The following is a 16,208-nucleotide window of genomic DNA, read 5'->3' as shown; positions in this document are numbered from 1 at the left end:
CAGCTTGGTACGTACTAAATTTTACTATTGTTAATTGTTCAGAATCGTTTAATTCAAGTTCAAAGTTAAATCTCTTCTTTCTAAATTGCGTAGATTCAAGTAGCTTTAGAAATGATTGTTGAGGTAGTCCAAGACTAACTGTATTTCGATGTGCTTCAGAAAGAAAGCTCACTATTAACTTCAGTCACTAAATTAACTTTCGATTTTCCAGTTTCATTAATTCTTTTGCTAAATTAAGTGTAGCGAAATTTATTACTTCTGACAAACTTTCAGTTTTCACACTACACGTGTCAACCTTCAGTTGCCACGCTTCTAGTGCTAATTATATGTGTAATAACCTTTCTTTTTCAGTTATTATAGTAATTGTCCATAGGACTGGCGACCGTAATTTCCCCCAAATCTCAAATATCTAATTACCGCTAGTTGATTGTTAACGTAACGGCCGCACATTTACTTTCTTTATTAACTTTATCCCTATTTCAAAATTAATTTCCACCAGTTTCACTTGCATTTTTCCTTTCATTTAGATGTAACCCTTTCCTCCCTCTTTACCAACAGGTTAACTTCAGTGACGATTGCTTTTCCAAAATTCCCATTAGGTACACACGGTTTCATTTTTCACTGTCAATAAGGTCGATAAGTGAGGGGGAGGTTACACGTGGCGACCTGGTGACAGGACAATCTTCAAATTTGAGGTTGTTCTGGACACGAATTTTGCATTGTACAAATCTCGTAACAAAGTACTGGTTACGAAATGGTCGATACGTCAGCGAGAATATTAGTGTGAGGAATCCTAATTAGATTTGAGATTTGGCATTTATATTGAAAATTATTACAATGAGTGAAGGCAACAATTACCAAAATTTGGTAGGCTTGGATAAGGAACAATCGGTGGAACAGTGGGGAACGCGCACCGCGGTACCCGTTGTTCAGGGACAGGCGGCTAGTATGAAAGACGCGACCGCCGAAACGCAACAAAGAGCAGAAATGGAATTCCACACTTTAGAAAATGTTTCGGAGTTGGAAGTGAAAACCAAATGCGAATCCCTTGATGACGAATATGGGGGGACAATTAAAGAGGAAGCCGCTCCGGAAGTAAAACCGGTAATTTCCGGGAATTTAACTGATTTATTGAATGTTTTGATTAACGAAATCAAGAGTCAATCGGCCAAGCAAGAAGCTCAGTCTGAAAAAATTGAACGAAAGCTAGACAGTCACAACAAAGCCATTAATGTTGTTAACAACAATGTTGGAGTTGTTAACACAAAAGTTGATAAAATCAAAGAAGATATTGTTGTGATTAATAGCGAAATCGGTAATCTTAAACAGGAAATGATAGGCGTTCAGGCGGAAATTGCGAGCATAAATACTCGTTTTTATTCCGAAATTAGCAGAATCGAGAAAAGTGTAGGAGAATCAGTTGCTCCGATCATCGAGAATAAGGTGACGGAACAAATTCAATTAGTGAAAAAAGAGGATCAAAAGAAGGTGGAAACTTTAAAGGCTTTAGTATCCGAAGTAGATACCAAAGTGACGAAGCAGGCTAATACCTGCGAAGAGAAAAAAAAGGGAAGTAGAAACGCTTGCGACAACCACTTGCCAAGTAATTACGAGAGTGTCGGAATTAGAAAAGAAACTTGACGAAAAACAGAGCTATGTGCCAATCTATGCACATAGTTCGGAATTGTTGACGAAAGAGGAGCGGTTCGACCCCTTGAAAAAAGGCGGTATACACGCGACGGATTTCATTAGGAATTGTGAAAGAGTTTTACCCAGATCATGGACTAATGAGAGAAAAATTAATGCGATTATTGATGTGTTGGCTGGTGATGCCAAGCGTTGGGGCTTAAACCTCAACATTACGGACCTGACTTTTGACGAATTTAAAAATTTGTTTCTGGCTGAATACTGGTCAGAGCAAAAACAGCAAAGTGTCTGGCGCGAATTTGTCGTATCGAGGCCTTTCGATGCGAATTCGCGCGGTTCGATGAAGGAGTTTTGTGAGGGCTGGATCCGCAAGTTGGAATACTTGCGTGATAGCCGCACGGAATCCGAAATAGTCTGGGAACTCTACAAAAAGCTTCCAGATTATACAAAACGCTACGTAGGAAGCAATTACAGAACAATAAATGATTTCCTGGAAAGAGTGGAGGACGAGGACAATTGGCGCAATAATCGCGACAGTGGTAGAGGCCGTGGTAACAACAACGGGTACCACAGCAACCACAACAACGATAACCATGGGAATAATGCATACCGCAACCATGGCAGCAATAACAATAATGGTTCGGATCGTAATAACAATCGGTACAATGCAAATAATAACAGGAATGACGGAAACCAGTATCATACTAACATGATACGGGCTTCACAGAATAGGAATAACGCCAGAGGGTGTGATCAGCCGCCTCAGCAGCATCCGGGGACCGTATCTGCTGGGACGAGACAGGGAAACCATTAGCCACGCCGGTGAGAGGCCGACCGGGCGTGGAGAAATTTTGGCGGCCCAATAGCAGGAGAAAACCCAGGTGTCGTCGATATGAAAATTCCGTGTGGAATAATCAACGGCGGGAGAGTGTGCCAGTGTTAGGAGAAAGGAGTACGCCCACAAGTAGTAGATCAGCTGTATACACGGCAGTAGGAAGTACATTCATTGTCAGTGAGAACAATTTAAGTAGTGTTCCGGAAATCGATTATAAAGTGGCAGCTGTAATACCCACAGCGGAACTGGAGATTGAGTTTAAGAATGATTCGCAAGTGTTGAAAGAAGATCAGATGTCGGATAAAACGTCCGTCATCGAGCGAGGGGATGCAGAGAGGGATGAGGTCTGGTTAAGGCAGTTCGGTCGCTTATACGACGAACTAAGAGATTATAGGGGCCTGTATGGGAGAAGTGTTTATGGGGAGCGTGTGCAGGATTTTCCGCGTCTCGTCCCGCAGGAAGATAGTGTTTGTGAAATGATAGAAAGTTCTGGCCCTAACCGGCAGACTTTACTAGAAATAGTTGATGTTAATGGGGATCACGAGCAAGATTGGTCGTGTTTTGTCCCGCAAGAGTTGGATGTTGAAGTAGTAACGGAAAGTTCTGGCCCTAACCGGCAGACCTTACCGAAAGTTTCAGTGGTAGAAGTAGCCGACCCATCCGACGCAAACCTCCAGTTTAAACATTGCGAAAGTATTAAGGAGAAAGATTGCGAAAATTTTAGTGATAGCCGGACACGATTGTTAGAAAACCACGTAGATTACAGTGTGTATGAGGTTAGAGCTGACGTTATACGGTCAGACGATAACAGTGTGGGTTGCGCAGATCTAGAGGAAGTAATTGCAGATACTACTGGGCACATTTCTCCAGGTAGATTGACAGATGAGATCAATCTGGCTAAAGAGGAATCAACGAAGGTGACAATTAGTGAATTGATAGCAAAGCAACACTCGCTAGTTGACGAGTTGCAGGAAAAGGTTTCTGTATTGGAGGCGAAGCTACAGACAAAGCCTCAGGACAAACGTGTTGAAATTAAAACTATATGTGAACAGAGGCTGAAAAAGCCGCCAGATAAACCGGATTTAGGATCAAAGCCGGATGGTGTTTTCTGGAATGACCTGGATGTAGACGAGGATTTACTGTGGGAAAAGAAAGAAACAGTCGAGGACAAGTGTAGACAGATAGTAGTGTCTGTTAATATGCACGACCTACAACTAAACGTGTTGATTGACACCGGTGCAGAATTGAGTGCTGTATCTGGGAAAATATTTGAGTTACTGAAAGACAGACCTGGCATCGTAGTTATGCCAGTAACAGGAGTGAAAATTATCGGTGCTACTGGGAAGGCCAGTAAACCGGTCACAAAACAGATTTTTGTCAACTTCGAGATATGTGGGGCACGATTTGAACAAGAGTTTGTCGTCATGCCAGACTTAACTACGGAAGTAATTATCGGGATAGATTGGCTATTAAAGTACCGTGCAGTGATTAATTGCAAAAGCAAAACTTTGACATGTACGTCACAACATAAAACAATAGTAGTTAGCTTTGACGAGGCAGGAGACGGTGTGCATAGGCAATACCAGCCTATATACATTGTTAACTGGCCGGATGACATTGACGTAGGAATGAGTCTGAACTGCCGTAACATGAGGAATTTCGGCATTGACAAAAGTGTAGAAAGTTTAGTGGAAGAGATAATCAAATTCCCTCCATGGATTGACATTAGTATTGGTTTGAAAAAGGATCGTTTGCGAGAAGTAATGAAGCTAAAAGCCGATGCTCGCATACGTCGTCATGACGCTAAAGCGCGTTTTGCTAAGTTTGCAATGGGAGACTTAGTACTTGTAAAAGCTTATGAGAAATCGAGCGAGATAGACAATGAAATCTCTAAATTTAAGTTTGTTTATAATGGACCATATAAAGTCATTGGTATACCTCACACAAATGCTTATTGCTTAGAGTATCCAAGCTCTGGAAAACTATTAGGTATATGGAACATTGTAGACCTGAAATTGTACCAACCTAGGATTGATTAATACCACAGAATGGGTAATTTGTACAGTATGTGAAATAGAGTGTAAGATTTAACGATTTGCTAGATTGCCATGTTTTGACTGATCTAGGTCATTAAAGAAGTTGTAATTAACAAGTAATTAATTTTGATTAATCAATTTGATTTTAATCATTTTAATCATGGTCTAATCAACTGAAAAATCCAAGCTGCTAGTTTAAGTATTCAGCTGAGTCACAGTAGATTAAGGAATGTAAATATGATTTTGTAAATAGCTGTAAGATTCGATAAATATGTGATTTACTAGTCATTGCCGATGTACTTAGACGCTGTTTTAAGTTTCAGGCTAGTACATGCGTGTGATGATGGACAGTGTTGAGTTATCCACTGTGATAGTGTTTATGGACTCCTTGAGATTACTCGGGAGTGAGTTTTACCGAAAGAATTCAGTGAAACGGACGTTCTGGAAATGCCGTTACAAGGGCGAGAGAGCTCAAGCGTGCCGCACAGGCGGGCGCAACAATACTGGCGGGGCGAAACCGCTGTCGGCTCTTGTGCCGCTGTCGGCTCTTGTGCCGCTGTCGGCATTCTTTGTACTTGCGAGTACGGAAGGCGGAGTTGTTTTTCTTCCCGGACAGCTGATATGAAAGAATTCTGTTGTCAATATTTATGTTTTTGTCGATCTGCTGTATATTATTTTCTTCTTTAGCGTTAAGTGCACACTCATGACGAGAGTATTAATTACGAAAAGGTTATATAAAATGTGTATTCTATGTAATTAATAATTAATTTGCGTATTTTGATCTACCTGTTTTTATGACCATGTACTCTGATTAATTTTGTAAATAGTATTCCATTTCTTGATAGTGTTACGGATTTTGACGATTTTGGAATAGCTAAACCATTTTCTATATTTTCTATGAATTTTAATATGTTGTCAACCTGTTTTATTTTGTACAAGATGACAGAGTGGACTAAGATTAGGAGTGTCTCCACTTAATTATTATGGTCTAAAAATTGATTTATGCTTAATTAGACGAATGCTAAATTTTGTTGATGTTTTGAGCTATGCATTTCCGCTGTTTCTTTCTTGGGACATTTTCTGAGTCTGTTTAGGTTACACGAACATCCTCAGACAATGTGGGGCACGTGTAACGCCGGAAATGCATATCCTCCTATTTCCATCTATTGTACTATAATTTTTTTTCCTTGTTTTGTTACCTCAGTATATGACATTTCTGTGTCTTTACATATTGTAATTGTTTTAGTACTTGTATATATACTTATGGATTTATGTCGCTCTATAATTGGTTTGTTTCGTAAATATTATTTGTATTTTTACGCTGGGTCTTGCCTAGGGAAAACTGCTATCAAAAGATTACATCGATAGGTCGTGTGAAGAATCAAAGTGTGTAGGATCTTTGGTAGTGTTAACTCTGCCGCGTGGAGCGCGGGCAGAGCAGTGGGAGTCTGGCTGGAGTAGCGAGTGGAGGATGTGTGTTGTGTGACGCTCCCGCGAGTTGCCGCACTTTCGGGGTTTGGCAGCATGTAATTGCGCTCGACTCGCGATGATAGTTTCTGACATGGTGTCGCGGACGGGAAGCATTAGCTGGCGCACATCAAGAGCCCGTTTCGCCTGGTGACCGTGTCGAGAAGAAGGCGCGCCAACATTCAGCTTCTGCAACAGCGACGGCCGACTATGAGTGACTGTCGCCACCTCCTCGATCGACGGCTTCAAACCTTCAATCAACCAACAAGGAAGACTAAAAGCACGTAAAGTTTCAGAACTGTATGGCAGACCTCAGCTTTTCAAACTGTTCCATTTGCCTCGCAAAATTACAGCAACTTAGCATGAACCTTTGTTGCTCATTGTCCCAATTGCATTGCCAAGCAGGGTCCCTTCCTTTTCCGAAATGAACCCGAGTGTCGTTGAAATTCAAACGCCAGCATTAAAATAATATAATTAGATTTCACTGCTTTAATTTCAAAGTTCACTTTAAGTATTCATAGCTGGCTACAATATTTAGATTACACAAGCACAAATTAAGAGTGCGAGTTTTGTTACCATATTTTAGCTTGCCTGTGACTGCAGCTCAGCTTGGTGCGTACTAAATTTTACTATTGTTAATTGTTCAGAATCGTTTAATTCAAGTTCAAAGTTAAATCTCTTCTTTCTAAATTGCGTAGATTCAAGTAGCTTTAGAAATGATTGTTGAGGTAGTCCAAGACTAACTGTATTTCGATGTGCTTCAGAAAGAAAGCTCACTATTAACTTCAGTCACTAAATTAACTTTCGATTTTCCGGTTTCATTAATTCTTTTGCTAAATTAAGTGTAGCGAAATTTATTACTTCTGACAAACTTTCAGTTTTCACACTACATGTGTCAACCTTCAGTTGCCACGCTTCTAGTGCTAATTATATGTGTAATAACCTTTCTTTTTCAGTTATTATAGTAATTGTCCATAGGACTGGCGACCGTAATTTCCCCCAAATCTCAAATATCTAATTACCGCTAGTTGATTGTTAACGTAACGGCCGCACATTTACTTTCTTTATTAACTTTATCCCTATTTCAAAATTAATTTCCACCAGTTTCACTTGCATTTTTCCTTTCATTTAGATGTAACCCTTTCCTCCCTCTTTACCGACAGGTTAACTTCGGTGACGATTGCTTTTCCAAAATTCCCATTAGGTACACGTGGTTTCATTTTTCACTGTCATTAAGGTCGATAAGTGAGGGGGAGGTTACAATCTCCAGAACCCCTTCCGGATAAAGCAACGTTCCCTGTGACAAAGTTAAAGCTGTTTCACCCACACATGATGCTGGAAGACAGAAATGCTCCCCCACAATCTCACAAACCGTACCATTTATAGTTATTCCACTCTCCCGCAGTTGCAACCTCCTTATTTCATCCACTCTCTGCTTGGTATAACAAGTGACCATCACCCATATCGGCGTAAATACCGAATATAACCAATGCCTCCCTTCCTTCTGGAAGTAGGAATGTGTCGATAACACCTCTTTCTCATAATCTGAGCCATTCGTAATCCCCAGGAACAATCCAACTTCACATGTACTACTATCCGAAAAAACTGGTGGATTACGGCAAATCATCACTCGCCCTTGCGTACAATACTCCAACTCTAACAATGGTAGTACTCCGTGAGCTTCTCTGTTCGCCAAAATAAAAAGTACGTCTCGCGTCCTAATCTGCACGCATTTACTGATCTCCTTCCATTTCACTGGGTATGGATGAATAGTGCAACACTCATAACGTGAGTCAACTCGACTACTGGAAAATTGACATCGATGTAAACTCGCACCCCATCTGTCCTCACCTGTACCAACGATACATGAAAGAATATTGGTATAACGGCCCCTGTTACCTCCACTACATGTTCTATATCTGGTAGAAATTACCTCATCGTTAATTGTAATCCTCTAAAAAGATCGTCTGGTGAGATTAACACTGGACTAAGAAGCCCATTTATTGCATGATATATTGATTCCAGTAACATCTTAACTTCTGTACGTGCGTCACTTAATCGGTCTGCTAATGCCCTGAGCAACCTGGCAATAGCCAACTTACCATCCAATATATTTAATCGTTTCTGCAGTATCTCTAACTCGCTATTTATACAGGGTGTTTCAAAAATGACCGGTATATTTGAAACGGCAATAAAAACTAAACGAGCAGTGACAGAAATACACCGTTTGTTGCAATATGCTTGGGACAACAGTACATTTTCAGGCGGACAAACTTTCGAAATTACAGTAGTTACAATTTTCAACAACAGATAGCGCTGCAAGTGATGTGAAAGATATAGAAGACAACGCAGTCCGTGGGTGCGCCATTCTGTACGTCGTCTTTCTGCTGTAAGCGTGTGCTGTTCACAACGTGCAAGTGTGCTGTAGACAACATGGTTTATTCCTTAGAACAGGATTTTTCTGGTGTTGGAATTCCACCGCCTAGAACACAGTGTTGCTGCAACAAGACGAAGTTTTCAATGGAGGTTTAATGTAACCAAAGGACCGAAAAGCGATACAACAAAGGATCTGTTTGAAAAATTTCAACGGACTGGGAACGTGACGGATGAACGTGCTGGAAAGGTAGGGCGACCACGTACGGCAACCACAGAGGGCAACGCGCAGCTAGTGCACCAGGTGATCCAACAGCGGCCTCGGGTTTCCATTCGCCGTGTTGCAGCTGTGGTTCAAATGACGCCAACGTCCACGTATCGTCTCATGCGCCAGAGTTTAAACCTCTATCCATACAAAATTCAAACGCGGCAACCCCTCAGCGCCGCTACCATTGCTGCACGAGAGACATTCGCTAACAATATAGTGCACAGGATTGATGACGGCGATATGCATGTGGGCAGCATTTGGTTTACTGACAAACCTTATTTTTACCTGGATGGGTTCGTCAACAAACAGAACTGGCGTATATGGGGAACCGAAAAGCCCCATGTTGCAGTCCCATCGTCCCTGCATCCTCAAAAAGTACTGGTCTGGGCCGCCATTTCTTCCAAAGGAATCATTGGCCCATTTTTCAGATCCGAAACGATTACTGCATCACGCTATCTGGACATTCTTCGTGAATTTGTGGCGGTACAAACTGCCTTAGACGACACTGCGAACACCTCGTGGTTTATGCAAGATGGTGCCCGGCCACATCGCACGGCCGACGTCTTTAATTTCCTGAATGAATATTTCGATGATCGTGTGATTGCTTTGGGCTATCCGACACATACAGGAGGCGGCGTGGATTGGCCTCCCTATTCGCCAGACATGAACCCCTGTGACTTCTTTCTGTGGGTACACTTGAAAGACCAGGTGTACCGCCAGAATCCAGAAACAATTGAACAGCTGAAGCAGTACATCTCATCTGCATGTGAAGCCATTCCGCCAGACACGTTGTCAAAGGTTTCGGGTAATTTCATTCAGAGACTACGCCATATTATTGCTACGCATGGTGGATATGTGGAAAATATCGTACTATAGAGTTTCCCAGACCGCAGCGCCATCTGTTGTTGAAAATTGTAACTACTGTAATTTCGAAAGTTTGTCTGCCTGAAAATGTACGGTTGTCCCAAGCATATTGCAACAAACGGTGTATTTCTATGGCTGCTCGTTTAGTTTTTATTGCCGTTTCAAATATACCGGTCATTTTTGAAACACCCTGTAATTTCCCATGTCTCTCCCGCGTATCAACTCCTCTGCTAAAGTTTGTACGAGCTTGGTGTTATTCAATACCCTCGTTCCTAGGCTTGACAAGCGGGTTGCGTGCCATTCTACGGTTCCTCTAACCTCACTGACCGCTTGTTCCACCTGCATTACTGATTGATTCAATGCTCGGCCATCATTGTCATCCACTGTAGTGACCACCGTTTCCAGAATCTTTCCCCTGCATTTATCCATTCCTCTTGCGCCTAGTTACTGCATGTGGCATACTCTCCATTAAACAAGACAATTGCTCCCTAAGTTTACTATAAGTCAACTGTAATTCTTGACACTCCCCTTGTATTTCTTTTAATATGTAATTCCTTTCCCCTTCGGTATACAATTCCGAAAATTATTCCTGTAATTTTCGTACTTCATTCCTGACCTTCCCTCGCTCTATTGTTGTTCATAGCAACCACTTATGACTTGTAACTAATATATCTGGCGGTCGTGAATACAGTACCCCCGACTGCAAGGTCTGGATGGTTATCCGTTGATGTCCGGCTCCATTGCTGTGACCACAGATCAGCATCCCCATGGCTATCATCCAGCACGTCCACATACGTTCTGACCCTGTGAAGAAAAGGAACGAAACATGCGTGTACCACCTCTTTTCCACTACAAGTTACTACAACATCTTACGACATCCTCAAAAATTCCCGACAGTTGACTCTGCCCCTATCGAAGTCTCTGAAAAAAAAAATAGTCTCCGCCATACAATGACAAAACTAAAATAACACACAAGAAAAACGCAACTATTATCGCAACCACCAAAACGCGAGAAAAAAAGAGAGAAAAAAACGCACTCACACATAAAAAAACACAAATTATACCCTGGTACAAAAATACAAAATGTAAACATGCCATACAGTATTACACATACAATAATTTACTTCCTCTGTGACCGTAATTCTTACGGAACGTAATGCGTCCGCTGTTGTCCTTCCCCCCCGAGACTTCTTCTTCCGTTTGCTTTGCCTAGCCTCTGCAGTCGGGTCACTTCCTTGTAATTAAGGTAATCCGTCTACCATTACTTTAGAAGGCTTTACTCTACTCACGTGGATAATGGATATTTTTGTTGGCAGCAGCACTTTAACATTCACGGGCGAAGTAATCTCCACGACCTGGTATGGTCCATGGTACTTCGTCAAGAATTTTTTCGTCTTTCCCTTAGGTGTATATGGATTCGTGATTAATACCCATTGACCCACCCTGTAATGTGGTAAAGGTCCCAACCACTTGTTTGGTTCTTCCTGCCTCTCAAACGCTTTCGTATTGACCCTCTGTACCCTCTTCCAGACTTCCCATATTGTTCGTGCAAATTCCCTCACTGCGTCCCCTTTAGCTCCCGATTTCGTACATAGAACGTCAAATGGCGGTGGCATCTTTCTTCCATAGACCACCTCGAACGGTGACATTCCGACCCTCGAATAATGTTACAACGCGATACATGGACGATAAATAGTTTAGACAAGAAGAGAATAGAAGCTTTCGAAATGTGGTGCTACAGAAGAATGCTGAAGATTGGATGGGTAGATCACATAACTAATGATGAGGTATTGAATAGAATTGGGGAGAAGAGGAGTTTGTGGCACAACTTGATTAGAAGAACGGATCGTTTGGTAGGACATGATCTGAGGCATCAAGGGATCACCAATTTAGTACTGGAGGGCAGCGTGGAGGGTAAAAATCGTAGAGGGAAAGCCAAGATATGGATACACTAAGCAGATTCAGAAGGATGTAGGCTGCAGTAGGTACTGAGAGATGAAGAAGCTTGCACAGGATAGAGTAGCATGGAGAGCTGCATCAAACTGGTCTCAGGACTGAAGACAACAACAACAACAACAACAACGCGATACCACATATGGAAGATAAACGTCCCAGTTATCATGGTTTCCATTCACATAATAACTTAGCATTTTTGAAAATTGTCCTATGTACTCGTTCCGTTCGCCCATTCGCCTGCGGATGAAATGGACTGGTCCATAAGTTTTTAATTCTCAATAGATGACACAACTGTGACATTAATTCGAACATGAAGTTCGTTCCCTGATCCGTAATTACGGTATCAGGCACCCCAAACTTCAATAACCAGTTATTGAGTAAAGCTTGTGCAACCGTACTTGCCTGTTGGTCTGGTATTGCGACCATGGCTAGAAACCATGAAATGTGATCAATTATAGTAAAACGTAACGATTCCCTGCCGGTGTTTTGTTGTATGGCCCGCAAATATCTAGCCTCTGGTAACTGCTGCAATGGAATTCTTGCATGCGTCACATCCGCTCGCTGCACACACGGCACACAATTTGCTACGTATTGTTCCACATCCCTTCTCCGAATGCACCACCAAAATCGTTCTGCTACTCGTCTTTCCGTTGCTCGACGACCACCATGCCCCGAGAGCACATGATCATGGGCCTGCTTTAAGACTTCCTCTCTCAAACTCTTTGGTACCACTACCCGAGGTCCGCACCTGGTAACTCTAAACAACAGATTTCCCCCCACAATGAAATGTGGTTGAGTTCTAAAACCCTGGCACTACTCATCCTCTGCTTGTGCCCTTTGTCATTCCACGACACTCTTACACATTGCTTCTAATGCGTATAACTTGCGACTTAATGCATCTGCATTCCTGTGTTTCTTCCCTGGCTTATGAATTACTTCAAAGTCTAATTCACTTAATTTTAGAGCCCGCCGTGTTAATCGACTAGAAGGATCCTTGAGTCCCAGTAACCATCTCAAGGCTGCATGATCCGTCACGACCTTAAACTTCCTACCGTAAAGGTACCAAGGAAAATACGTTACTCCATATATTACAGCCAACATCTCGTTTTCCGTTGTGGAATAATTCTACTCCGCCCTATTTAACTGTCTAGAAGCATACGCCACCGGATGCTCCTGTCCATTCACCACTTGCCCCAAAACACATCCTACTGCGTCACTTGAAGCGTCACACGATAAGATGAAGTCTTCTTCAAAATTCGGAAACACCAACACCGGACCAGAAACTAATCTCATCTTTAATTCATCGAAAGCTTCCTGACATTCTTCCGTCCATTGAAATTTAACCCCTTTCATTAAAAGCTTTGTTAACGGCTCAGCTATTTTAACAAAATCTTTTACAAATTTACGATAATATGAACCTAACCCAATATACGATTGTAATTGCCTCATTGTACGTGGTGTCGGAAAATTTTGAACTGCCTCTGTTAACTGAGGATCGGTTTGAACCCCTTGTCCACTAATTACATGACCTAAATATTTGACCTGCATCTGCGCAAAATTACATTTTCCTCAACTTAATGTTAACCGTGCCGACCGCAATCTTCTAAAGACTTCTCTTAAACACGATACATGTTCGGGTTTCGAAAATACTGTAATGTTATCTAGGTAAACCATACATGTCTTTGGTTTCAATCCCCTTAAAATCCCATCTAACAATCGCTGAAAAGTTGCCAGTGTATTCTTCAACCCGAACGGCATACGTATATACTGACAGTGTCCCCCAGGAACAGTAAAAGCTGTCTTTGCCCTGTCCTCTAGCGCTACTTCCAACTGATGGTATCCACTCTGTAAATCCATCGTCATAAAATACTTACATTGTCCCAGATTGTCCAATGTGTCCGTGACATTTGGAATCGGAAAAGCGTCCGAAATAGTTTTTGCGTTCAGAAACCTATAATCACAACAAAACCTATACTTCCTTGTACCATCCATCGACTTCTTAGGTACGAGAACTACTTTGCTTGAATATGGACTATTGCTATGCTCTATGATTCCATCCCGTAGTAGTTGTTCTATAAACTCCTCTAGTAGCGGTTGCATATAACGTGCTATCCTATAGGGTTTCCTAAACACTCTACTGGGGTCAGACAATAGTGGATATGAAAGCAGAGCCCAAATTACTTGTTTCACCACTGTTTGACATCAGTGACACGAGTTCAGTGATCAGACTACCAAATGTGGAAATCCAAACAGACCACGGAGAGGCAAACAGCATGAGATACGTGTTTGGTTATGTATTAAAGAAACTGCTTACAATTCATGTTATAAATGTAGGACACTACTTGTAGATGGCAGCCAAGACTTAGATGCAAATGAAAAAGTTTATTGTTATTTTAACAGTTATGAAGGCAACTTTGGAAGCCTATTTATTTGTACAGAAGATGTCAAAGAATTTTTAACTCATTGTGAGACTAAGGTGACTTCTACTTTTGATGAATATGCTCACATAAGTAATTGTGGTGCTTTCTTTGTGAACATGTTGATGGACATCCCCAATTTTCCACCTGGGTGCTGTTCTGAAACCAAGCTGCTGTTAATAAGACTGTTTGTGAAAGTGAGGCTCTTTTACATTATGAAATTCAGGAATCAATACTTAGTCTGTAGGAGCAAGAGAAGAAATAAAAAAGTGATGAAGCTGGCTCATTTGGGTTGCTAAAGTGTTAGGACTGACTCATTCATTGAATTTTATTTTCGTTAAATGTATCAATGGGATATAATAAAGTTTTAAAACAGTCATTCTTTTTATTGAGGTAACCTGATACCACAAAGAATAAGATGGAAATTATATTTTTGGAAGCAGACTTCCTGCAAAGCATAACGGAATGAAAAGTGATGTGTCGCTTCATTTTTACACAAGGAAGAGCATCTATATACTTCGTGTGTGGGATATACAGTGTGTATTCTCTTACTTTCAGTGGAATAAGTGCGACTGTATGCTACTTCTTAATTATTTCTTCAAGAATATGTTGCAGCTTATGTCACTTCATTCAATAGTTCGTGCTCTGTTTGCTTATATTTCACGATCATTTATGTCTCTCGCTGTTCTCCTAACACTTGTGACGCAAAAATATACTAACTATTTTGTAAATTGCGTACAAAACGAATTAAAAACAAACATTATTTTCATGGGCGTAAACAAACATTATTTTCATGGGCGTACCCAGCGAGGGGCAGGGGGGGGGGGGGGGGGGCAGCTGCCCCACCCCCCAGAAGATATTCGCAGTTTTTTACTAGTTTACTGTTTTATTTAATAAGAAATGCTGCATGTTTTCTCGGATTGTACAAGTGCAGTCTTGTATTTAAATGTTTATTACAAGCATTTTTTCACTGGTTTACTGTTTTATTTAATAAGAAGTGCTCGAGTCCTTGTTTCCTGAGACTAGTATGACCTGCCCCCCCCCCCCCCCCCCCCCCAGTTCAGATCCTGGGTACGCCCTTGATTATTTTTACGTCGCATCTGCTGTCAGGGGACGGCGAGCTTTCTGGCCGCTAGGGGCGCTGGTGTCACTTGAACTGTCAAATGGTAACAACTTTCACAGCAGTAAGTGTCGCGACTGTATATATTATATATTAGACTGTGAGTGCGCCTTGTGACATTCGTCCATTTGCAACCGTTTCCCCCATGCGAAACACTGATTTACCGAGTTCCACTGTTTGCGCGATGTTTATCAAGGAATTCCAGTCCGAGAATCACCGAATACCCCTCAACCACACATGGTAACACCTCTACCTGCTCACTAAACATAGTTCCTGCGATCACGAATTGAAGTACCGTCATACCCAATGACTCCACTTTATAATCTCCCCCCCACGTAACCTATAATGTGGTGGCTCAAGCCTTCTCCTGCTAACCAGGCCCAGACTAATAACAGACATGTGTGGTCCCGTGTCAACCAGAAACCTCTGTACTCTTTTGTTCACCAAGCCTAACAAGCAGCCTTCCGTCTGTGCACCTACAAGCGCATTACCTAATTTCACTGGGACTGCTCTCCGATGGTTGAGGCAATCCTGTTCTCGTTCAACGGCTGCTGCCGCCGAGGTTCCCCCTACTTTTACTCATGCAGTTCACTGCCCGGTGACCCATTTTCCTACATGAGTAACACCGCAATTGACGCTGACATTGCCTCCTAATGTGCCCTACCTGGCCACACCCAAAACAATTTCCGCTGCCAGAACTCTGTGCTCCACCCTTTGCTTCGTCGCATAATCTACCTTCTCTAAGTATGGGATAATCCTTACAGCCGCCGCAAGATCGCTGGGACTCTCCATTCCACCCGACGTGACATCCCCGGCGGTACCCCCCCACAAAAACACATCTAACGCCCTGTTCTTGGCCTCTTGTAACAGCACTCTATTAGTCTCCCCATTTTGTGACAGTTCGAACGTTTGTACATTCAGTTTTCGAATCCCGTCTGAGAAAACCTCCATAGTCTCACTTTTCGTCATAACTAGCGCATTTAATTTTTCACGACAAAAACCTGGTACTATTCTGTTTTTGGTACCTCTGGCGTAACCCAGCCTCAAGTTCTGAAAACGTGCCCACATTGTTCAACGTTCCATGGTACAATATGTACGACTTGGCATCCTCTATCAAGCGTAACTTCGCCATTCTCAACATTACAACATCCGACAGCCCATTGGCCTCAGCCATTGTGATAATATCATTAAGGAATACCGACACATCCTCCGTTGCTTTACCCGA

The sequence above is a fragment of the Schistocerca piceifrons genome, chromosome X (assembly GCF_021461385.2).
Source record: "Schistocerca piceifrons isolate TAMUIC-IGC-003096 chromosome X, iqSchPice1.1, whole genome shotgun sequence".
Lineage (NCBI taxonomy): Eukaryota > Metazoa > Arthropoda > Insecta > Orthoptera > Acrididae > Schistocerca > Schistocerca piceifrons.
The sequence above is the reverse complement of the archived record's forward strand: the minus strand, read 5'-3'. Positions refer to the sequence as shown.